Source organism: Manis javanica, chromosome 13 (assembly GCF_040802235.1).
Source record: "Manis javanica isolate MJ-LG chromosome 13, MJ_LKY, whole genome shotgun sequence".
Classification (NCBI taxonomy): Eukaryota; Metazoa; Chordata; class Mammalia; order Pholidota; family Manidae; genus Manis; species Manis javanica.
Window position 1 is genome coordinate 64,647,152 of NC_133168.1, and position 24,970 is coordinate 64,672,121.

The 24,970-nt window shown below is 39.9% G+C and overlaps 1 protein-coding gene across 1 annotated transcript in view; it reads left to right on the top strand.

Moving 5' to 3' along the window:
* SAMD5 (sterile alpha motif domain containing 5) overlaps positions 1-24,970 on the top strand; it is a 404,170-nt gene that overhangs the window by 169,117 nt on the left and 210,083 nt on the right. The gene's annotated exons all lie outside the window — the stretch shown is intronic.

A 24,970-nucleotide genomic window follows, 5' to 3' on the forward strand; every position in this document is an offset into this window, starting at 1 on the left:
GACCCCAAATGATACAGTTTGTCTTGCTTGTTTGAGACTCTTTTATTACTCTCTGAATGACAGCACTGTCCAGAAATCAAGGCCACTATCAGAGGAAGTTTTTCCAGTCTAAGATTGTTCTTTGCAGATATTAAGTGCTACATAAATCTAGCGGGAGAGAATGTGCTGAAGTCTCTGAAAATAATTCAGAGGGCATTCAAAACAATTGCAGTTCAAACAAGTGCAACCTCATTGGAATAATTATATTGTCAAATATAAATGGGACGTATGTGATATATGTATATATTTTACACACACACACACACGCACACACACCCCTCCTACTGCATGCCAGGCACTAAGCCTCATGATTTACTCACACTGTCACTTGATTCTTGCAGTAACTATTTGAGTGGTTATTTGAAGAGAATGGAGACTTTTGAAATACGGAAATTCTAATGTACAAAAGGGAACTTTTCATACTTTGGGGCCACAGCTCATGTTTGTTCATTCATTGTTTATGAAATTCTCTAGGAGAGAAGAGCTATGGCTTTCTTTAGTCTGTTCAGTTTCAACCCTGCACACCCTTATAGTAAGTAACTCCTGTGTGTAGTATGTCTTGAATCTATTATGCTGTATTTAAATAGATATTGTCTTCTTCTCGACTCAGTACAAGGAATGGTTTACCACCACCTATAAAATTCCCTATAGTTTTCTCTTGTTTCAGAGTCTTATTCTGTATGTTATTGGAGTCATGATTTACTTACTAATTTTTTTAAAGTAGAGAGGGTCTGTCATGTATGAGGCCTTAGATGAGGCTAGAAAAACACCAAGAAGGTCTTACATCTGCCTAACTATGATACATTCTTAGTTACATGACAGCTGCATTGTGACACAGTGATCTTCATACACATTTGGATAAGTGTGGCCCCAGTCCATTCTCTAAATCATAACTACTGGTACCAAACACCTCTTAAGATGCAATCAGCCAGTGACACAAGTGTTGGTCCCCAAGTAGAATCAGTGAGTTTTTAGACAGGCTGCTCTCTAGGCAATAAGGTAGAATTCCGGGGCCTTCTGTGTTTCTGACCCATTAACAATGTTTGCTGCTGACAAATAATTGGGGTAATGGGTTAGGTACACAGAAGTATAGCTCTAAATAATAATTATTTTAAAATATAAATACAGAGATTGGCTCAGAATAAATGCTGTTCTCTTTAGCACAGAATCTCCAAAATTCACAAAATCTGCCTTAGGGGGAAGAGGGGGAAGACAACCGAAAAACCTGTCACCACTTACAAAAGCTTCATTTGGTTTTCAATCAATTGAAGGACTTTGGAGAAGATGGTACTTGTGAAATTGATCTCAATTAAAATCAGTCTGAGTGTGCGCTCTCTGCCACAATAGCTCTGCGGCCCGGGAAGTGGGAGGTTTGCCGATCCGCTGTGAGAGCCCCAGCACCTGTCGGGACTACCCTGGCACTTTTCCTGTTTTCAATTTTCACTTCGGCCTTTCCTTCCAAGCAGTCCCTGACCTCCGTGGCATCCCTAATGAACTCCTTTCAGCGTGCACGCTGCTCTCCTCGGTCTTGTGATGGAAATGCGGTGGAGAAGAGCGCTGGGGCGGCCTTTCACCTCTGACGGCATGGCCTGCCCGCAGCTCGCAGCTGTCAGGATGCTGACGCGCCGCTGCGGCAGGATAATTGGGTACTTGAGCAAGATTCATAAGGCAATGTGCTGTGGAGCCGCGCGTCCTGCCCCGGGGCAACAAGGGGCAGCCTGGGTGGGGAAAGAAAGAGAAGGCTCCAACGGGAGATAGAAACCTGGTCTTGATAAATAATAATCTCTTTATAACAGGGCAGGATGAAGACTTTTGTTCACAAGGAGGCCACGATGCATGCTACTAGGGGAATGACTTTTAAGATTTCAAGATTGAACTTCATGCAGCGCGAATCAAAGCTAGGTTAGTGACAGTCAGAAAGATTCGGAATATCCCATCCAAGAACAAAGGGTGAGTCTCACCTGGAGCAGGCCTTTTCTTGCCAGGAAGTTTGTTGTTTTAATCGAGGCAAGCCATCTGACAGCTCATTATTCAGAAACAACAAGTGACTCTATTAATACCGTGTAGGGTTGGTTCCTCTGCAAATTGGAGTTCTTTGTTTACATACGACAGTCGGCTTAGGAGGCATCTGTTAGGGGTGCCGAGTGGGATAACATTTTAAAAGTGTAATGTGATAACAATTAACCTACAATTCCTTTTCCTAATATTCTCCCTTTTCAATTTTATTAGGTAAATATATCATGAAAGGTGATGAAGACAAATAGCCCCTTGTGATTCCTTGTGAAGTAGCCCCTCATGACTGGCATAATCTGTCACAAACTTACTGGCATTTATCTTCCCAAATATGTACTATTTTGCTTATGGAATGTGACTGGCTGGTGGTTAGTGTGCTCTCCCTAATCGTGAAAGGTTAGGAACCTCATCAAACCTCATATTTCAGTGGTAAAAAACATAAACATGTGCTGATTTATTCAGCCCAGTGTATGTTGTTACCAAATGAGACAGAAAATTCAGTTAGTAACCTGTAATATCAGAGCTGTGAAACAAGATTTTTCCTTCGGTAGTGGTATCTTGGGAATTCTGAAATCTTGTATCAATAAATAGTGAAAAGCATTTTAATTGTGAGAGATTTATGTTCAATAAGCTGGAAAATTATTTTGAAAGGCAGAAGTGAGCATCTGTAAATAACAGCCCATAATAGAAGTCTCAGACTCGCTTCAAAGTTTAGTCTAGTCTGGATTTCAAAGGCCGTATAACATCGCTCTTGCGCCCTAGGTGCTTCCCCACTTATGATTTCACTCCACTGCAAATCACAGCTAATTTGATCCATGAAACGAATATGAATACTCTAGGCATTTATATAAGCAATGATGTTGCTTTTCCTCCTTGGACAATGAACAAAAAATTGCATGACTTGTTGAATTGATGTTTTCTGATTGGTTCGTTAACTATTGTCACAGATAAATTTCTCCTTGGGAATTATTATTTTTTTATTGAAAAGAGAAGCTTTAAGTTCCTAGCATTTTTCACAACAAAAGCTCTTAAAATATATCCGAGTTATTTTCTGGCCAATAGTGCATATATGTTCAAATTATTCCCTATTTTGGGTAATACTTTAAGTGTTTTCTTAGTTTTGCTTCCTACTAGCTAGAGAATACAAGGGGAAGGATAATAACTGAATCAGATGTTAAGTAAATGATACTAAATTGCCATTTAAAGTTCTTGCCAATAGAAGCAAAGAATATAAGTCATTCAATTTGCATTCTGTCTTAAAAAAACTATGCATGTTTTTTCATTCATTTAGTCATCTGGTAATTATTTTGAACCTGCTGTGTGCCTGGTGGTGTGCTAGCTGCCTGATTTACAAAGATGAGTAAGATGGTCCTTGCCCCAGAGGACTTCGGGCCAATAAGTACCTGAAACAGTAAATAAAGGCTGGGGGATAAGCTTGAAGAGGGCATAGCAGGGACATTAAGAAGAGTGGTATAGTAAATATATATACACAAATTCAGATTTTTTATAATAATTCTCCTCAACCTTATATAAGTAACCCCCAAATGGTTAGAAGAATACAGAAAATTTCTGCTTCCCCTTAATTCATCTCTTCCTCATTTTCCAGATCTTCTGAGAATTACCAAATTAACACCTGCTAGTTGAGAGAAACTAGGCTGAGTTTCCCTCATCACATGCCTGCCCAGCACTCTGGCTTCAGATAAGCCTGGCCCCCTGGCTGCCCGTGGAGAGGTGAGCCAGGCTGGCTGTCGCCAGTTTGCGGGGGTCTTTTGAATCTTCTCACCTCACCTCTTTGCTCCACTCCATGCCCTCTGGTTCCCACTTGCAAACACACCCTTCCCATCCTCAAAACTCATCTTCTGCAGCTCCTTCTGGTCACTAGGGGCTTGTGCTCACTCCTGTGCCACTCAGCAGGTGTCCCCCAAAATCAACAAGTGAACTTCTGCTCAATTCTGAAGATGATGGCTTGTCTGGTTTGTCTCAGCATTTTCACAAGACAGCAGACATGGAAAATGGTCTCATTTGTTAAGGCATCCTGGGGTCAACACACAGGCTGTTAGGGCCTGAGGCAGTCACTCAGGCCCAGGGGCCACCAGGAGCCAGTGGGACCAGTGGATGAGGCACACCAGGTACCATTTGCACCATGCCTGAGCCCAGCCCTCAGACTGGGAGTTATGGTCTCCATCCCTCCCTACTACATTCTGGCATTTTATTAGAAGCCTTCAATGTCAGATACAAAAGGAGGGGACCCCAGCTTGACAGTGCAGAGCTGTGGAGTTGGACTAGTGTGTGCTGGGAATCTCGCCCTGTTTTGCAGAGGAGTGACTTGAGACAGTGTATTTACCTTTTTTTGTATCTCAGCACCTACCCTATGGAGTTGTAAGCTGGATTGGACTCTCAGAATAAATGTACATAATACAGTGTGGATTTGCCATTACGCAGTCCTGCCACCATTGGTGGGTATTTTAGGCAGTAGCGAGGCCACTGGGGCAGAGATAAAGAGAGAATAATATTTAACCTTAGTCTCTTATCTCAAAGCAAATAGCCTGTGAACTTTCATACTTCTGCACATAAATATATATATATATAAATAATATGTGTACGTAACAAACATATGCAGTGTTTCCTTTATCTGGAAAGCTCTGCTGTCCTTTTCTCCTTCGTTTTCTAGCTGACTTACCTCTGTGTCTTCTCAGTTTCGCTGAGACAGGATGTCCTGTGGAGAAGGTCCCTGCACTTATCCCCTTTGTATTCTAGAGGACAAAGGCAGACAGTACACAGATAACAAATTAACCAGATTATTAAGAATAACGATACAATGGAGATGACAGAGGGTGCTGTATGGAATTCCGAGGAGGTAACTGGGGGCTGAGGACTGAAGGAGGAGGAGGCCTTGCGGGGCTGTCGGTGGGGGATCCTCAAGTGCAGAGGCTGAAGTGCAAAGCCAGTCAGCACATTTGGGAAACAGGAGGGAGGCCGTGCGGCTGAATGGCGTGAGCATGAGGGAAGGTGGTATTAGAGGAGGTTCCTTGGGAAGGATTTCCAGGTCCTCCCTGCCCTTCAGACACTGGAGATAAATCCCTGGGACCCTACTTACTAACAACTCCCTTTAGAAACTGAAACTTATTTACCCAAAGTCAGAAGTAAACTAACATTCCAGCCCCATCCTTCAGCCATGTGCTCCTTGTCATGTGTCACTGGTGTGCTTCATCACAAGCTTGGCACAAAGTAGGGGCTTCACGAATATTACCAGAAATTCACATAAATGAGTTGAATACGGATACATGTGGGAAAATGAACTATTTTTGAAAGAAGACACTGTATTTTTTCATGCATAAGATACCTTTTCTCTGAAACAAGACTACCAGCCTCCTCGCCCCACCCATGCACTCTGTGTTTCTTTTGAGAATTCTTGAATGTCATTTAGCCTTATATAAAATGACTTTTTTTTCCTCCACTCTTGCTAATTATAATCATACAAGCAGTGAACTAAACAGTTGGGGGTGAAAGAAATTCTGATGTTAAAAATGCAAATAGTTTTCACACCAGATTAATTCATTTAACTAACAGTTCTGATCTTTAAACATTAAATGTTTGAGTGTGAATCGTTTTATTCATGGGGGAGATGATAGTTCACATGAAGCTGGTCTGAAGCCCATTCCTCTAACAGGAGTGATTTTAAGATAAACAGGATGCATATTGTTAGCTAGTTATTAACGGGCAAGTTGCAAGTTCTTTAAAACATTTCAGGAAGTGATTTACATGACTCAAGATTAGCAGGCCGGGGGTGCTCTGAGGCTGTTTAAGGTTAGAAGGCAAGTCATACAACGATCTGAACGGATGTTTGTGTTATCAGTGTGTTTAACTAATATTTGAATTAAATGTTGTATATTTAATCAAAGCGAGATTGAAATTCATTATTACTGCTGATATGCAGTACTAATTACAGGAAATAACCAGCCCTTCCATGTTCAGTGCCAAGTGCGGATGGTGGCACAATCTATTCTCTGGGGGAGGGAGCTGGGGGAAGTTCATGGGTCTTAGATCTGGAAGATAATTTAGTTCACTGTTTCTCAGCTGTTTTGAACTCTTTTTGATTTAAAAAAATCCCTTTATTTTGTTCAACCCTCAATTTCTTTAGTTTTTATTATTAGAAAAATAAGATTTTTTTTTCCAAAGGTGAGATTCTACCGTAATGATAAATATAATTTCACAACCTACACATCTGCCCAAACTGATCCTGTATTATCCTGGTCCACAATCACTGTTCTCTTCAGAGATGAGGAAACTGAGGCTTCATGTCATGAGGTCTTGAGATCAAGCTTGATCACAGACCTCTTTTAAGATACAGCAGGTGTAGGGGGTATTTTTTTCCCATGTGCCTTATATAAATGTGAGGAGTCTAGAAATCCAAATTCAAGTGTTTCAGATATTCAGGCATATTTCTCCTGTCCCTGTGCCATCCTGAACCACCACGGTGGGTAGCTCACCCATGTGAGCTGGCATCACAGGTCCACATTTCCCTCTGCCTCTCCAGCTCTGTGCATAAGCGTTTTCCTTGTTTAGCAGCAAACATCTGGACCCAAGGGATCATTCTGTTAAACATGATGATCTCTGGACACAATAGATAGTATACATTTGTGGGGAAAATTGGGTTCCTAAGGCCAGGTTCTTCACCTGAACCTAAACTACTTGATGATGTAACTGGCCTGCTGCTAGGCTACTGCTTTCACACCCGTGGACAATAAGCTATTGACTGAGTCACTATATAAAGAACTCTGCCCAGTGTACTGGGCTGGAGGCAGAGACAGGGGAGGATTACAGACCTGCAGACTGTTGGATGCAGAGGTAATTCTAATGCTCGACCTATAAACCGTTTTACCCCGAGAACGTTCCATTGTCATTCCTAAGTCTTACTGAATCCATAGTGACCTTGCCCAGGGCTGAAACCCACCGGCAAGACAACATTTGATACATCACCTTCTTTTATAGAAAGGATTTGATTTTAACCCTATGATTTCACTGAATAAAGAACAACTGGAATGTTTTTAAACAATATCATCAGGAAGGATAATGGCAAATGTGATCTGCTGGTGGGAAATTGAAATTACAGATTAAATTACATTCCTGGTTAATAAATTTACTAGGAGTACAGACCAGAGCAAGAGCTAATATAATAGAGCACTAAGATATTAAATAAAGGTTATCTGATTGAAGAAGGTAAATCAGGATGAGTCTTGTTAATGTGCCTGGTTATAATTGTTTCTAGCTGGTGAAAAAGGATCTTTGAATCTTACATGTTCAGCTAAACCAAATGAGCTGGTTCCTTCCTGTAAACTTCACTTAAACTTGTTTCCGGGGCCTCTGCGTGGGAGGGGAGAGGTAGGATAATGAAAACATTTACTATTACAGTAAACGTTCCTGATCTCAACATCTTCACTAAAGGGCAGGATAAAAGAAAAACAATTAGATATTTATAAGTGCTGTACCTATTCATAAGTGCTGATTAAACAGAATACATAATATATTCAAAATTATATGGAAGCATGTGTACACACATTTGATAAAACATATAGAAAATATAAAGTATTTTAAAAACTGAATTATATGTATTAAAAGAGAAGGGTTCATTTTACTTGGCTTATGGTCACTTGTTGTAGTCATATATTTTTAGATAATCAAAGTGTTACTCAAAGTGTCACTGGAGATGCTTAGTAAAACACAGTTGGCTTCAGCTCCCAGCCAGCTTTGAACAAAATAGAGCTTGAGAGAGAGAAAATTCCTATTTGGTGAATAGAGAGAGAATACATATAGGAAAAAAATGGGATAAATCCATACAGAAGTTTGTTTGTTTAAATGTAATGACTAGACTTGAGGAATCTGATTAAAACGTGGACAAGGGGAAGAGACCCCCCAAACCCCAGGTAAGATTCAGTCATGCACAATTTTGAAACTTTAGATGAGAAGCTGTGGAATATTTGGGGAGGTTGTTGAATATTTCAGCATGATCAGAAAGATAAATAGGGAGTGACATATGTTTGAACTAACTTATGGAAGAGAGACAATAGATATGTTTGGTGATAAAAGATTTTCTCCAGAATTAGGAATGAAGCATGTTAATGAAAATTATGGTGTATGAGGGTTATTGCTAACAGATATTGAGGTTAAAAACAAGTAACCAGGAAGCTAGAAAATTTAGGAGTTCATGTACAAATGACAAGAAAGAATCGACCATTTTGTCACCAGATGTTTAATATTCAATATTGCAAGTTCAGTTGGATGCAAGCTCTCTTGCTGTTTCGTGCTGAATGCTCTTAATTTTGTTTCATTGGATGGCCTCATTCATTGGATAGCTACTGGCCACTGATGTTTTAAGGGTTAGAAGCATTTTATACTTTGTGTGTGTGTGTGTGTTCATACGTGTGTGCATATGCACAGGAACATGAACATTACCCAGAAAATTCCCATCTACATATGGACCTCTCTCTTTCCCATCTTGAATTCAATTTGATTACTAGGCTCTAGGGAGCCTGTTTCTTTGGACCAAGTAACCAGAAATTGAAGGTAGGGAACTCAGAAAGGACCTTAAGAGAACTTCGGTCCTTTGAGTTTTGTATTTCCACCTATAGTGTGTTACAATAGCCTGTCTGTTGGTTCACTTGTACTTTGAATATTTAATCTTCAACTTGGTTTCTATTGACTGCACTTCAGTTCTTTCAATTGTCTGCAGAGGTAAAACAGTACCCTACTGTTAAGATGTTAATGATGGAACGCATTTCCACAGATAAGCACACTTTCATCAAGCAAGACCTCTGAGCACAGAATACTTTGGTTTATATATTGCCCAGTTACTCTGACCTTCTTTTATTTGTTTTATTTGGGAGCAGTGAGTAGGCAAGAGATTTGAACTACAAAGTCCAACTCACAATCTCCTTTCTCTCAGTTACAGTCCATGAAACATAGCCAAGCAAATGTTTTAAATGAAACAATTTAGAGATAGTGTGGAAGAATAAAAAGTGGTTCTTTCATAGAAGCAAAGAGGAGTTGAAAGGAAGAAACTTTTACATTGAAGACAGGAATGTAAGCAGATTCCACGTTAATGTACTCATCTTCATCATGATGAGGCTGAAGTAGAAAACATGCGGACAGTGCTAATATGAAAGGCAAATCCCCTCTGAAAATGTAATGCCCGAAAGCATACCTATGTGTATATGGAAATCCTACATTGTATTCAACTCTTCAGGAACAGCTTAGTTTTAATATTTTATAAGAGGAGTCATGAGATAGCAGAGGCTCTTACCTACAAAAGGAGGCACACAGGAACTCTGGGAAAAAAAAAATCCCTACTACTAATTCTTATCCAAACTCTTCTCATTTTATTAGACACAACTCCATTAGGTTATGTTCTTAAAAGTTACATTTAAATACTCCTGTCAAATAGAAACTGGAGCAAAATAGACTGGACTACTCTAGTAATCCCAGAAGAGAGATCCAATTTCTATAGTAAATTTGTAGGCAATTATAAATGATATTTCCAATGCAAATCAGAACAATGGACAGTGACAATTTATGGGGATTGTGGATGTGGGGGTGGGTAAGGTCAAAGAATATGTTGTTTTCCTGTGTGGTAATGGACTTGAGAAAATAGGTGACCATATTTCTTCAAGCTTAACAATAAAAAGGATCAAAAGACATGAGGTTCATAATTTCAAGTGGTAGCCCACAGGGAGAGAAAAGGAAGCCTTGTGTTTAAATAAAAACAGATGAAATAGAAATATCCAGGGTGCTTAGAGCGTGTCATTATCCAAGTTACCATAGATCAGTGTAATTGTGCATGAATGAAAAGCCAAAGGTGCTTGGTTGAAGCTGTCCTCTTCCTCCTCGGGGATCCGCTGGTAAAGCCCAGGCCACCTCCCTGGATCACATCACCAGTCTTGTTGAGATAGCATGTCAAGCGAAATTGTCATCCCCACAGGGCATCCACTACATTTTGTTACCAGTTAGTTTGTCTGCTGACACTGAGAAAGTGAGATGGGGATTGTGAGCAGTGATTTAGGACAAAAAGATTAGACACTTACGTATAAAAAATGTTAGAACTTTCTCCCCACTCGACCTGTAAGATTGAGGCAAACCTCATAGGACAGAGGAAGAAAACTGGAGTAGGAACCCGATGTCACCACTGCCCAGTGAAACATGTTTTAATGTTCTGAATGTCCCTCTCATTTTACTTCTCCCGTATTAAAACCATTCCCTCTGAAGGTTAACAAACATGTATGGTCTCAGTAGATAATATATAAATGTCCTCTGTGAATGCATACAGAACTAATGTAGCAATCTCTAAAGTTAAGTGTATGCTTTACAGTGTCAGATTTATGTATCTCCAAGAATTACTATCAACTTCTTGATTTGTTATTGTAAAAAGAACTATTTGCTAGAAATTTCTTGATGCTTCTATCCATTTTTAAAAAATAGTTTAGGCTAGCATATTATTTTTCGATTATTGAAGTCTTTGGAAAGGTACAAAACTTAAAATTTCTGCTGTGTTTCTGAAAGATTAAAGAAAAATCCATTAAGAAATAGTAGGAGAATTCAACTGTGTCTTTTCATGTGTTACTAGCATTTTGCATTCCAAATAGGAAATATGCCAGGGTGCATTGTGTATTAATCAATCAAAATGCAGAAGCAAAATTCACCATAACAACCGAGAATATTCCTCAGGGGAGCTTTCATTGAATTGACACAGAGTAACCCAGCTGTCCAGCTATTGATTTGGGCATAATTATCTGCTGCTTAGTAATCATTTACATATGCATTGGATTGGTGTCACTGTGCTTTTCAGTGGGATTAGGAGAAATGATGAAAATATATTTCTGTTTGAGGGCAGCACTATGGTTTCCAAAGATAAGAACCCACTGTCAGTCCTTTTAGTGACTGAATTTTTCACTGGATGTAGTCCCGTGCAGAGAAACAGGGAAGAAGGGTTCTGGACATTTGTTTCTGGATTTTATATAATTGTGTATCATATTCCTTTATGCATCTGAGCTTGAAGCCATTTCCTAGGTTTGAATGCATTAACATGTGTGTGTGTGTGTGTGTGTGTGTGTGTGTGTGAGAGAGAGAGAGAGAGAGAGAGAGAGAGCACATATCCACACCTCCTTGACAACTTTTGCATTATGGACAATTTTTTTAATTTGGTAATAATTGTGACTCAGACCAACAGTGTTTACTTTTTGACAAATATTTATGAAGGAAAGGGGATAAAAACACTATTCAAATCATTGTTCAGAACGTATAGGCTAAAATTAGGATTCTCAGTGTAAGTAACTCATTCGGCAGTGCTAAAAGAGATGACTTTCTCTGATTGTCCATCTCCCGTGGAGAACTCTGTAGGTGGGACTGATCTTTAAAGGTCTACACTACGCACTGATGTTAAGATAGGTGACCAGTTAGCTTTTATTTTTGTCCAAATTGAGTTCTAATATTATATGGACTAACATTGGATTATGTATAAACTTTAGGTAAAGCCAGTAAGCCAACTTTGGCTAGAAAGTTGTGGCCAATGTTGGGTCCCTTGAACAAAAGTTTTATCCATTAAAGAGCTGTTATTCACATAGCTTTGATGCTCAGAATGATCATATTTTAGTGTTTATATGATAGTAAGGATACTGCAGATTTCTTCTGATTTGCTCTTAAATGACTGACAACCTTAGCAAGATCTCACATCAGCTAATTTTGATGTTTTAATATAGAATCACACTTTTGTAAAAGTTGATGTTAGATTTCATTTTTATGAATTAAGTAATTAACATTTTCTGTGAATATGCCTTTTTGTTTAAAACTGTGTTTACAAAATTTGTAATAGTAACACGTTGCTGAAGGTGAACATTGAACAAAATCTGTAATGTGCTTAAAGAAATAAATTGAGGAAAAATCTGAGTTGTCTTGAGAGGCTCCTGAAACCCTTCCCACAGTTGTCCTTGAATAACAGGAAGAGAAATGAAGATTTCCTTCAGACCTGTCTAATCTAAACATGAAACTCCCTCAACTTCCTTTATGCTCTATTTATCTCTTTGCTCTTGTTTAATGGAAATCCTTTCATTATCTAGGTAACATAGATATTTATTCAGCTTTTATCATTTATCTTTTGAACTTGTTTGCTTTGGTGTTGTCCATCATTAATTGGAAGTCTCTATATTACAGGGTCAAATTCTCTTATATTCTGTTTCTAAAATGCTTATTATCACACCATGTTAACTAGATAAGAAATAAAAGCTTTCAAGGTGCCTTTGTTTATATTTCTCCTTACCTCAAATGAAAAAGATATTTTTTCTCTGTTGCTTCATCTGCTGATGTACTTTCATACCAATGGTGAGGCTGAGGATGACAGAGGGATGGCATATGGTTGATGTGGGGTCAGGGCTGAAGAGCAAGTTAGAGTGGTGAATAATAGCTTGCTTTCTGTAGTCAGACAGACCCAGGGGAATACTCGCTTCACACCTTACTCCCTTTCTGGCATTGGGTTTTGCAAGCCCAAGTTTCCTCAGCTGTTAAGTGGAAATATAATACCTAGGTTATAGGCTGAATTGTGCCCCCCACAAAATTCATGTCGAAGTCCTAATCCTAGTACCTCAGAACATGACTGTATTTGGAGAAAGGGTCTCTTTAGTGGTGCTCAAGTTAAAACAAGGCATTAGGATGGGCCTCATCCAGTGTGAATGGTGACCTTTTAAGACGAGGAAATTTAGACACAGGCACAGAGAGGGAGGGCATTGTGGAGACACCCAGAGAAGAATACCCATCAACAATCCAAGGAGAGATCTCTGCCTCACAGCCCTTAGAACAACCAACACTTGATCTCAGACTTCTAGCTTCCAGAACTGCAAGACAACTAATGATGGACAGCACCAATGCAAACAAGTTAAAAAAATAGTGATAAAGCAATTTCTATGGTTTAAGCCATCCAGTCTGTAGCACTTTGTTACAGCAACCCTAGCAACCTATTTCATGGTATTGTTCTAAATTACGTGAGACCCTGCTCATAAAGTGCATATTCATAGTGTTGTGTAATAAACACTCAAAAAACGGTGATTTAATAAAATGGTCAGAAGTGAAAAAAGAGAACAGAAGTGGCAACATTTTTAGAAATACATTTGCATTCTTAGGCCTGTCTGGGCATGGAATTAGATTAGGAAGAAAATACAGGGAACTTTCTTTCTGTTTATATTAGGCCCCATGCAAACACGTGAGCATTTATAGATTGACTGCATTCAGTTGAGTTTTCTCTTGTGGATGTCTCTTTGGGATGATAAATGAGTCCATATATTAACAAATGGGCCTCATAGGAGGATTTATGGTCTTGAACCATAGATTCAGATGGTGTCTACATGTCCAATGCTTGGTAAAAATATGTAAGCAGTGGTGTCCTAATCTATCTGGTTTCTTGGATTGGTTTCATACTTCATTGCTTTCCGGCAAAGAAATATCTTGAGCCCAAATAATTGCCAGTGTTCAAATAATGCCTCTTGCTATTCTCACATGTTCCTCTCTGAATAACCAGCAGTTACTCTATTTAACATGGACCCAGACACATTTTTAAACATCAGTTCTACATGCCAGCCATCCCCTTCCTTCTGTTAACTTTAAAAAATGTTCTTTTATTTGAAAGCTAGTTTTCAAGAAGAGTAAGATTCCTTTTTTCTTATTTTATGCCTCCAGAGTAATTTCTTGTAGCTTGAAGTTCAGTAAAATTATGACTTAGAGTAATTGCTTCTAAAATGCATGCATCTCTCGAAAGAATGTAAGAGTCGGCACATTTCTTAAGATATTGGAATTCTTCAACTATTTTACCCTTAACTGTGTTGATGTGGTATGTTTTATTAAACATTAATAGGTCTTCCTAAGACATAGCAGCAGTAGTTAGGGAAGGTCATCTAAGCAGGGAGGTAATTATTTCATGAAACATTCTTCCTCTCCCATATGTATGCACCATCTTAACCATAATCAAATAGATTCTTTAGATGGCTCGTCTAGTTTTTTGTTTCATTCTCTTTATTTTGCTTTGTTTTAAGGGAATTTTGTCAAGAAGGCCCTCCTGGCCCAGAAACAAGGCACTGGTTACTGCCTAGGAGGGTTACTGACTCCACAGCAGTCATCAGCTGGGCCATAACTCTAGCTTAAATACCATGAGTCACAAAGGAAATATATGTGATATTAGCAACTACTCCTGCTTATAAGCTGTTAACACCCAGCAAGGTGGAAAAAGTGGTAAGCCTCTTTGGCTAGCTAGGAAGCTTACAGAAGTTTCCAGGGCTATTTTCAGTTTCAAGAACAGATAATAAAAATGTTAACTACTCTGCTTCTGGCTGCCATCACCATTTCCCTTGGAGTGCTTCAGAGGCCTAATATCTGGCCTCATTTTCTTGACTAACTCCTATACCTCCTCCACCATCTTGCTAAAGCACAAATTGTATCCTGCCTCTTCTCTATTTAAAACTCTGCATTTGCCCCCAATTTCTGTCCAGATAAAGTTTAAATTCCTCCTTGAGGTCAACAATGTACTTCAAGATCTGGCTTCTTCTATTTCCAAGTTCATTTCCTACAGTTGCCCTTTTGTGCCCTACTTCCAGCCAGACAGAGCTATAGCAATTCCAGGAGTTCTCTTACTTCTGGGCCTTTGCACATGATGTTCTCATTGTGTACAAGCTTTCTGCCTCCATATCTAGCCACCTGCCACTCACCATCAGTTCAGCCTAAGGTTTGCCTGTGCTGGGACTGGATTAAATATTCCATCCATGGACTCACCCCACTCTCCACCCTCCAGACACCCACTCATGTGCTAATCATTGCATTAAAAGTATTTATTACTTGTCTTTCCCACTAGATACTAAGTATTTGAAGGAAGAATGTCTTGTGCCCATTGCATATACAATATCTAGTCACTATCAAAAACACGTAAGAGCATGAAAAATAGTTGTGGAAGGAAGAAAGGAGAGACTTCAGGCAGGCAACAATGGGAAGTCCTGGAAGGGAGAAGGGGGTGTGGGGAGAAGGGGCCTGGCATCAATAGAGAGCTTACTATTTACCCTGCCAATCTTGTTCATTAAATCTTCATGATACCTCTTTGAAGCAGGAATTCTTATCTGTAATTACACATTGGGGAAGTGGGCCTCAGAGGGCTCAGCTGTTATCAGGGGGTCTCACCACTATGAAGTTGTAGGACTGGGATCTGAATGCAGATCTGCCTGATCCCCAAACCTGTGACCTCCTCTGGCCCTGTGCTCCCTTTCGCATTTTCCAGACAAGTCATGGAGCCAATAGAGAAAATGTCATATAATCACCTTGTGTATTTGCCACACTCTTGGTCAAGTCAAGCAGGTCTAATTCTCAGCAGCTGCTAATTACCCAAAACTTCCTGCATTTTAGGCTGAAACAGAAATAAGCTCAAAACAAACTCACTGGTCTGTTTTTGTTAATCTCTATAAACTAGTGACTATAGCAGAGCTGATTCCTTTAGTTGAGGTTGTAGGAAATATTGCAGAAAGTAAAGAAAAGGCTAGGGATGCCAAATTAAATTTCTTTGACAACTAGCAGTTTGCATTCTTCAGAGGGGTCACTGCCGAATTCATAATCAGATTGTGATGAATTTCAGCCAAAGTATTAAGTGTGTGATATCCAGAAAACAGGAAATATGTTTGTGCTTTGAGTCCCTTGCATCAAGGAGTATCATGTGCATAAGTGCACTAAATTAGCTTCTCAGATGACATCAGTTACGGTGTCATAGGTCATGAATGGCTGATTGCGCCAATCAAAAGCCCTGTGTAAATTAACACTGGAGGCTTCCTCTGAGGTCTGCAGCAACCATCTTTTAGGCTGACAAGACATGTCTTTGGTATCTTTGGGCAAAGAAATGAGCACTTTCATATAGAAATCTAAGAGACATTACTGGGGCAATGGCAACACTTTTTAGAAAATTTCCCTCATGCAATCAGTTAGTGCAAAGTGCAAGAATTTTTAACTACTAGTTATTACTTAAAGTGCACAATAACATCCCATGGCTATTATATCTCACAAGCACAATGCTGTCTTCTACATCTTATACCTTCTAAGTGGACTTTGATTCTGAATGGAAGGTTTCTGCCAGGCAACTTAATTATATTTTAGAAGCAATTCTGAGGTGTCAGCTTTACCAAGTTAGCCTCCCACCTGTTCTGCAACACCCACACATGCTAGCATCAAATAGACACAGGAGAACAACTGATTTGTTTCATCTGGAGATACTGCTTGTGTCCTAGACTTTTAAAGAAGGGAGGTTAAAGGATTCACATTCAACTTTCCTCATTTTATGGATAAAAAACTAAGCCCAGAGACTGAAAATCATTCACCTAAGATCCCCTAACTCAGTGTCGTTTCTACTCCATCCTGCTCATAGAAATAAGGTTGGAGCAGTTGGTTACTTCCTACAGATAATTATAACTTGTTTTTATAGACAGTTTTATATTTTATGAATTAGAACTGTTAGGCATCATTCTCAAAGTTAAGCCATAAATTGACAGCAAAAATGAAATCAAAGTTCAGACCTTCTAACTCATGATCCAGAGCTTGTAACAACCAAGATGTTGCCTTTTTATGAAAAACATGTTTGTGTTGGATCGTCCTTTAATATTTTTAACAACACTGTTTCATTGACTGCATTTTGCAAACTCTGTTTGCCGCCCTCGGTCTCCTGGAGAAGTCGCAAGCTTTCTTGATGTGAGAAAACTTTGGTGTTTAAGAATTATTCTGCTGTGTTCAAAGAAAAATAAGAGGACTGGCCCCTTATAAATGAAAACTCATGCACAGCCCACAGAAAGAAGTTAAACAGTGGAAGCAAACATAGGCCGTTGTGATCCAGGAGTGTTTGGGGGAAACTGAGGCCCAGGGATTTTAAGGTTTTAGGTGACTTTAGGGATTGGCTTTTAGGTGACTTGCTGAAGGTTCCACAGAGCACTGAGTAGTGGCTGAACAGGATTATCACCCAAATTCAGTGCTTCATCTACATCCTTCTTAGCAAAGAAGTATTTCTGACAAAGGAGAGGGCAATAAGGGTGAGCTGGAGTCAGTCTCTCTGACTCCACTTTTGAACTCTTAAAGAAATATTTATTGAGATGTGGTCCTGAGAATCCCTTTCTCCTAAATCAGGAGTCTTTCTTTGAGGTCTAAAAAATGACATCCCATAACTACAGAATGTGTGACTCAATTAGATTGTTTTTTTTCAAAACAAAACCTGAATTTTTACTTCTCTGCAGTGGTAGAATTTGCTGACCCCACTTAACACTCAAATAAGACAACATTAAAATAAGATGAATAAAATTTGTGTTAAATGGCTGTGAGTGTGACGGGGCTCCAGGACCCACTGAGATGGTGCTGAAGCTCAGTGAGGGTATTACGTGCCCTCTTCCTGCTCGATTAGGAGCCAGCTGACAGATGCAGAAGTCCAACAGAGGTGGGTTAAAACACCTGATGTATTACTGCTGAAGAGGAAGATGGAAGACATGAGCTGGGTTTCTGGTAACATTGGACGTCCTGATAGACCTTTGACTTAGCCATGGACCATATATACTAAGCCTGTGGCATGGAAGGAATTGGAAGAAACTCATGCCCCTGCACGAGGGCATCCCAAAGAATGTGCCAGGAGGAACTGGGGTTGTGGGTTCAGCTTCTTCTCCCGAGTTTCCAATCAGCTACGTTCGTCATCCTTGCATTGGAGGAGCAAGTGAGGAACAGAGAGAGTCCAGGGATGTTGGCCAATTGAGGTCCTTCTGGATGAAGGGGTTACAGTGGGGAGGACAATTACTTTTCTGCTTCTAAACATATTTTGGTGGCTAAACAATTAGAAATATTTCAATTTTCTTATTAGTAAGGAGGAAGTTAAAGATGTTTGGGTCATGCCTATCTATTCTGCAGATACATATATAATTATTATTCACTGTTTAAGACAAAGATGACATACTTTGAGTCAATGGTTCTTGAACTAAGTGTACATTGAGATCACCTGAGGGGCCTGTTATAATGCAGATCACTGGGCTCCATTCTCAGAGATTTTGTAAAATGGCATAAAAATCAGGGATTACTCAGGTGGTCTTAGGGCCACACTTTGAATGATACCACCTAGATATGTCTTCCTCCATATCCATCCATTCCTGAATTCGTTTTGTACTATAGGTCATGATTTAGCCATTTCAAGTTTACTTATTAAAACTGGTGGTTTTTTAAGAAGTCACCCTTGTTAATTAGTATATTTCTTTCTTTTTTATATGTTCATAGAGAAAACCAGGATGTATACACATGAAATTGTAAACTGATTATCTTCTTGGCATGAGATTACAGGGAAGGGGGAAAGTTTTCCATTCTTTTTTTCACACTGGTACATTTTGGCACGGTATATTTTATACACTGGTATATTTTAATAAGCTTGTGTTTCTCTTATAATCATGAAAATACTAAAGAGTCTCCCATTTCAATAAGAGGGAGGAAAAGAAGGGGAGGAAGAGGAAAAAGAAAGTCAATGCTGAGGTTTTTATGGAAGGAGGAAAAATCTCTTCATGTTTAATTTTACTTTAATCTTAGTACCACATGTTACTCAGATACACCTTCCCATTGCTGAGCAGATGCACTTCTGTTGAGCTCTTACCCATTCCACCTGCTCTGTTCTGGTCTGTTCTCCATACATCTATCCACTGTACTTTAAAATGTAAACCATGTTACATCACTCCTTTAGCTAAAACCTTCATGATTTCTACTGTACTTTTTTCATTGAAATATAATTGATATACAATGTTATATTGGTTTCAGATGTCCAAAATAGTAATTCGACAATTATATACATTATTAAATGTTCAGCACAATAAGTGTAGTTACCATGTGTCATCATATGAAGATGAAATTCAAAATTCCAGCCTAAAAATCGAAATTTATCATCTTGACCTATAAGGTCCTTGATAGCACAGCCTTACTAAATGTCATTATCTCACTCATCTCTAGATCCCCATAGCCTAGTACAGAACCTGGCCCAAAGTAAATGCTTGACAAATATTGGTGAATTATAGAATGGATGAATGAATAAATGAATATCCCTTCCAGAGAACCTGAAATGTATGTTTGATTGGAGTTCCTTTTAAAACCTACAATTAGTCTTTCCCATTGGTGCTTATGACTCTCCAGGGAACATACTCATTTCCGAGGTTTTATGCCTTCCTAGTTGGACAGTTCTAATCTCTATTGGATCCCTAAAATCCAGCTGAACTCTTCTCTGACGCTGAGGTGAAGAGGCTGAGTTCACATAAAACAGAGCAGTGATGAATGGATTCTGGCCAGAATGCAGGTTATCTGCCTTCCTAACTGGCTCGGTGATTTCCAGTTTTTTTGTGCCTAAGAATCACTCTGACAGAACATCCATCTGTCCCGGCCATTCTGGTTTGCACCTCAAAACAGTCATTTATCCACAATGAATAAAAAAAATGGGCAAAAGTTCTTTGATATGCCACTGAGAAGATATTGGCATTATTTCCTTTTCATTAACTATTAGAAAAAGTACATAATAACTGTCATTTTCTAAATAGTAATATACTATTTTCTAATAGTGTATATAATGTTCCTGCTTTGAGATTCCATTTGTGGTGTAGTTCACAAGAGAAATTTCCCCTTTTGGAAAAGTATTGGCTTTGATCCTATTACAAAATTACTCTCAAGAAGTAGATTGCTTCCTATATGAGGAGAATTAATTTTTACAGTGATGGAAATCAACTCTTACAGGGCACCTGGGTATCATTTAGTGCATTAGAAGAGGTACTTTTCTGAAGACTGGTTTATTTATTGTGTACTAAGCTGAGCATTGAAGGGAAGACCCCCCCCCCTGGGTGGCACCCCCCCCAACTGAGTGGAAAAACTGCCCTAACCAGGCATTGCAGGCCAAGGCCAGGATGTCTCTCAAGGCTGCTTTACAGTAAAAGAAATTCTCTGGTTTTCTAGCCTGCTGAACTAAATGCAAGAAAGAAAGAAACAGGAAAGCCACCAAAGTGTGTCCTTTACAGACATCTCTGAATGATTGTTCACCTTTATTACCTCAGGAATTTTTATTTCACAGTTAAGCAGTTGCCCCAGTGCACTAACGTGGAAAAATAATGGAGCGCTATTAGGTCAAGCAAAGGCAAAGTAGGCCCAGAGAAATATAGCAACCTCCAGAAATTGAGGCTTGGTAGCAACATATCTGTGGCCTTGATGCAAAGTTTTTAGGAGTGGCTCTTTCTCCTGTTTTAGTGACTGAAAGGACAGACTGTTAGTTTACCTGTATCCCAGAGAACATTTGAGAGGTAACTAACTACAGAGGAAGGCTAGTGAGTGTGGCATCTCTCTGATTCGGACCTCTGTGCCTTTCTGTGTTGTGAGCACCTCCCAACACTGATATAGCTCAGAAGGCAATTAGTACTTACAAAATAGGGCAACTTGAGTGAGAACAGCAGAAATAGTTCCAAAAAGGGGAGAGAGGCAGTTTATAGAGCCAGAAGGGTCCCTCTTAACTATATATTTTCTTGTGGAAACAATAAGCTAGATCCCCATGACTTGTATCTCTTCAACATCTGTACCGATGGGCCCTACACTACCGAGAGCATCCTGTACCACTTGCAGGGAGGAGTTAGTGCTGTCGTCGGAAAACTTTTCCTAGAGAAAAGTCACATCATGTACATCCTGGAGCAGGAAGACAGGTGTCGGGATATGTGAGCCCTTAAGACAGCTCAAACAAATTTCATGAACACATTTTTCTTGCTATTTAGGCTGTTTTTATTGGGCTGTGGCTTCTTCCCTGGACTGCCCATCTTAAAGATGGTAGCGCTGAGCCTTGAACTTTGAGAAAGTAATATCTGATCCAACTCATTCTGTTGAAGGCCTGTGGCTCTTGGACTCGGAGGCTTGTCATAGGCCCAGCAGAAATACTGGCCTCATCATCTCCTTTGCTGAGCAGTTCATGGAGCTGTGTTTTTGTTTACTGTATTTCTTAACATTTATGACCTCTTGATGAAATATATCATGACTGTTTTGAACTGCCTCCTGTTAGCTGCTACCATCCCTCCAGATTTCTGTACTTTGTTTATTTACTCACCCCAGCAAGAATCAGAGTTTCTTACAACATCCACTATGGAACCTCTCATAGAAGAAGTGCAGGAGCAGGAGAGCCTGGTAGATGCTGGAAAGTACCCGAGGTCAATGGGCGAAGATAATCACAATTTTTTTAGCTTAAACGTCCTAATTCTGATTCATGATATAACTACAATTATGGATAAAAAAATGTTTTCTCCTAAAACAGTTGAGGGAAATGAATGACCCAGGAAGATGTTCTCTGCTCATCCTACTGTCTGAACTCTCAGCACATTTGCAAATGCCCTGGGAATACACCTGCCTGTCTGAGAGGCAAGGATATCATGTAGTCTATGTTGGCCTGGCCGTGTTGCATTTCCATCTCATCTTACACAGGTTTAGATAAAGGAATTCAGGATTACCATGTATGTATAAGTATATGGGTAGTCAGTACAGAACTGGGAGTGCCTATTCCCTCCCCATCTAGATGAAGGAAGAGAAAATATCACTGTTACCAATGGAGACTTAAATCATCCCCCATGAGGCCCACACATTGTGGCCTGGCCTGTGTAGAGCTGACACGAGGGTGTCAGCTTCCTCACAGAGAAAACGGGGAGGGGAGTGAAGACCAATTACATAGCATTTGTGCAGCTTCCCACACTGCTCAGTGGCAGCATATAAATAAACTGCACTAACTGTATATGAAAGTTTAAATTTCATAATGAAAAGTTTGTCTAATTGCACTATTTCCTCAATATACTTTATATAAAAAGTGCTCACAGTTTAGCTTTGTTTGGGTGATTTCCAAAAGGTTATAATTTTTATATCCCACTAAAACACCCATGTGAGTGTTTATGATGTTGTTCGAATACTGAAACTAATTACCATTAATGGGGAGTGTTAAAAGCCATACAATTCTCTTAATTCAACTTTTCAATAAGAAAGAAAAGGAAAAAGAGTGGTATTATTCCCTAAGAACAGAGAAATGCAGGAAATTTATTCAAATTTATGCCAATGTGACTTTTCTCCCCCTTTTCTGCCTTTCGGATGCTCAATAGGCGCCAGTGATTACAGGTGTTTTCATTGAAAAGTATTTTTTAAATTAAGTATCAGCAATCACCAGTAGCAGGAAAACCCAGCCTTGCCAATACCAGCTTATGAATGAGCTCAGGGTATTTAAGGATCCTTCTTTCAGGCGCCATTGTGGTAAGAAGTTACTTCACCCCCAGTACATAGTCAATTTGTTTTCCTGTTTTCAGAGAACAATTACCATTGTATAATGATGTACATTCATAGACACCACAAAAAAAAACACCGAACAATAAGAGAATGGTTTTCCCCTAAGGCTCTACTGGCCTAACTGTGAAATTGCCAATATTCCATGTCCTTTTCATCCATTCATGCCTTTGCACAGCACTTTCCTCTACTGAAATGTTTATTCCATTTGTCCTCATGACAAATCTTCACTTAATGTCTCTTATTTGCTTTCCCTGGCACCTCCCAGTAGGCAGAAATAATTACTTATTTCCCTATACATGTAATACTTCTAATATCCTTTGAAATATTTCTAATACAGTTCTTCGTTATAAGGCATTTTAGCTATTGGCTAACAGGCCTCTCCACTAAGCAGGACGGTAATAAAGACAAAGACTTGTTTAGTCATCTTTTTCCTTGCCTTTTTTATGTACGTTGTTAGTTTTGATTGAATGTCAGACATTGTGATTAGAAGAACAAGAAACTGAAGTAAATAGTATTAACACCCAGAAATGAACACTCTTCTTGTTCTGTCAGGCTGTTATTTTGAGTGGTTGTGTTGAGAAGCTGGAGCTAGTGTATTAACAATATGAAAATCATGACCCACTGAATGAGGCACAAACCACCCACATGCAGTCAGCAGTTTCCTCCTTCAGCACGTGGGCTCCCTCTTGGGGGAAGTGAGGTCACTTCCCCAGGGTCACTTTGATTAAAGGCACGGTTTCAATACACCCATACAATGCAAGTAAAGTCACAAGATTTGTTGCTTACAGATCCCAGAAATGGAGGGAGGGTGCAGTGATCTGGGGGAAGGGCAGTCCTCCGTCCCAGGTCACAAGCAAGCCAGAAATGGACAGCAGGGTAGCAAGTACCTATTGCTTATAAGGTGGTTGGGGCAGAGGTTACTAACTTTTCACAGGCTTAACTCTAAGTGGTTATTTTAAAAGGTGCCCCGGGAATAGCAAAGCAGTAACTTATGGCAGGAATCCTAAACTCAAGTCCTTATCAAAATATTCAGACTTTGGGTGTGAGAAAGGTTGCCATACTGTAAAATGCAGAAACTCAGAAAAACTATAGTGGTTGAGTCAGTCTAGTCTGCAGCTGGGTTGGGTTTGGGCTTTGTTGTTAGTATAGTTACCCTTGAGGGCACCGTGCACTTCAAATTCCTCCAATGGTGGGCTGCTCTTATCTTGTGCTTAGAGTAGATCCTGCAGTGCTGAAAGGATTTTCCTAATGTTCCTGCTAGTCTTCATACAGCAGCTTGTACACACCTGGGCCATTCTCACCCCTCCCCCTGCAGCAGACCCTGGTTGTAGGCTGGTTGGGGGCGGTGAGAGTTGGATGCATGGTGGAGGGTCCCTCAGTTCTCATGATCCATCCCAATCTTAGGACGGTCCTGTAAGCCTGATCCTTGGGGGTAGGGCTTCCTCAGCATTCCTGTCCCTCCTTCGCCTCCTCTTCATGGCAGCCAGACCTTGAGGAAGAAACAGTTCCCTGCCACTTTGCGAGTAGTAGCAGATATCTACTTGGTATCAGTGCAGGATTTGGGGCCCAAGTGAGTTCCCTGCCTCCCGTACCCGGGACCACAGGGCTTTCACTTCACCCACCCACCCCCAGAAGCACTGGATCTTTGCCTCTGCTCTGGGACCGGAGGATTTCTTGCCCGCCCCCAGCAGCTTAAAGCTTTTGCGTCATGTAACAGAATGTTCCGCAGAAGGGGATGGGCTTCTGTGTGGCCCCGAGTGGCAACCAGCCACCTCCTGACACTTGGGCCACTGCTCTCACTCCTCCTTACTGCCCTCAGTCTTCATGATCACGCAGCAGAGACTTGAAAGAGGCTGTGTATCCTTCTTGGGTCTGAGGTTTCCAGTCATTCCAGACTGTCATGCTAACCCGTGCTGTCTTTTAAAAATTCATGAAATTAAAGCTGCTTTCTTCTGATCAGGTTTTCCCATGCCCTGCCATTCAAAAAATCCACATACCATGTTGTGGGAAATACCTCAACATTTCCCTTTCACATATCCTCAATTCTTCCAATGAGTGTGAAACAGTATGTAAAATTGCTTTATATTCTGGCTTAATTTTTTTTTGGAGAGCTCATAAATAGTGACAGATTTCACCTTTTACCCAATGACTAGTCATTCTTCCATCTTCATAGAGAAATGAGCTTTGCAACAAGTAAACACACTGGGTTAATTTTGGGGGTGGATATGAGCCAGTCTTTTTTACTTGTTCCTGAAATAAAAATTCTGATAGGATAACTGCAATAGCTTGTAACAAAAGGACTACTTAACTACCTTTTCACAGAAATAAAAAGTAGAAAATTATCTAAAATGTACAACATTGGGAAAGTCACCTTATCCTGGTCTCTTGTGTAGATCATGCTGAAATGGCAAACCGGGAGGCTGCCCACAGTCATTGGGTCGACGCTCTGCTTGTGTGTCTGATCTTTCGTGGTGATGGTGGAGGGGGCAGCCTCATTGCAGTGTGGAGAAAAATCAATTTTCATCTTCAAAAGATGAAACTACCAAGCAAGTTATTGACTTAGAAATAA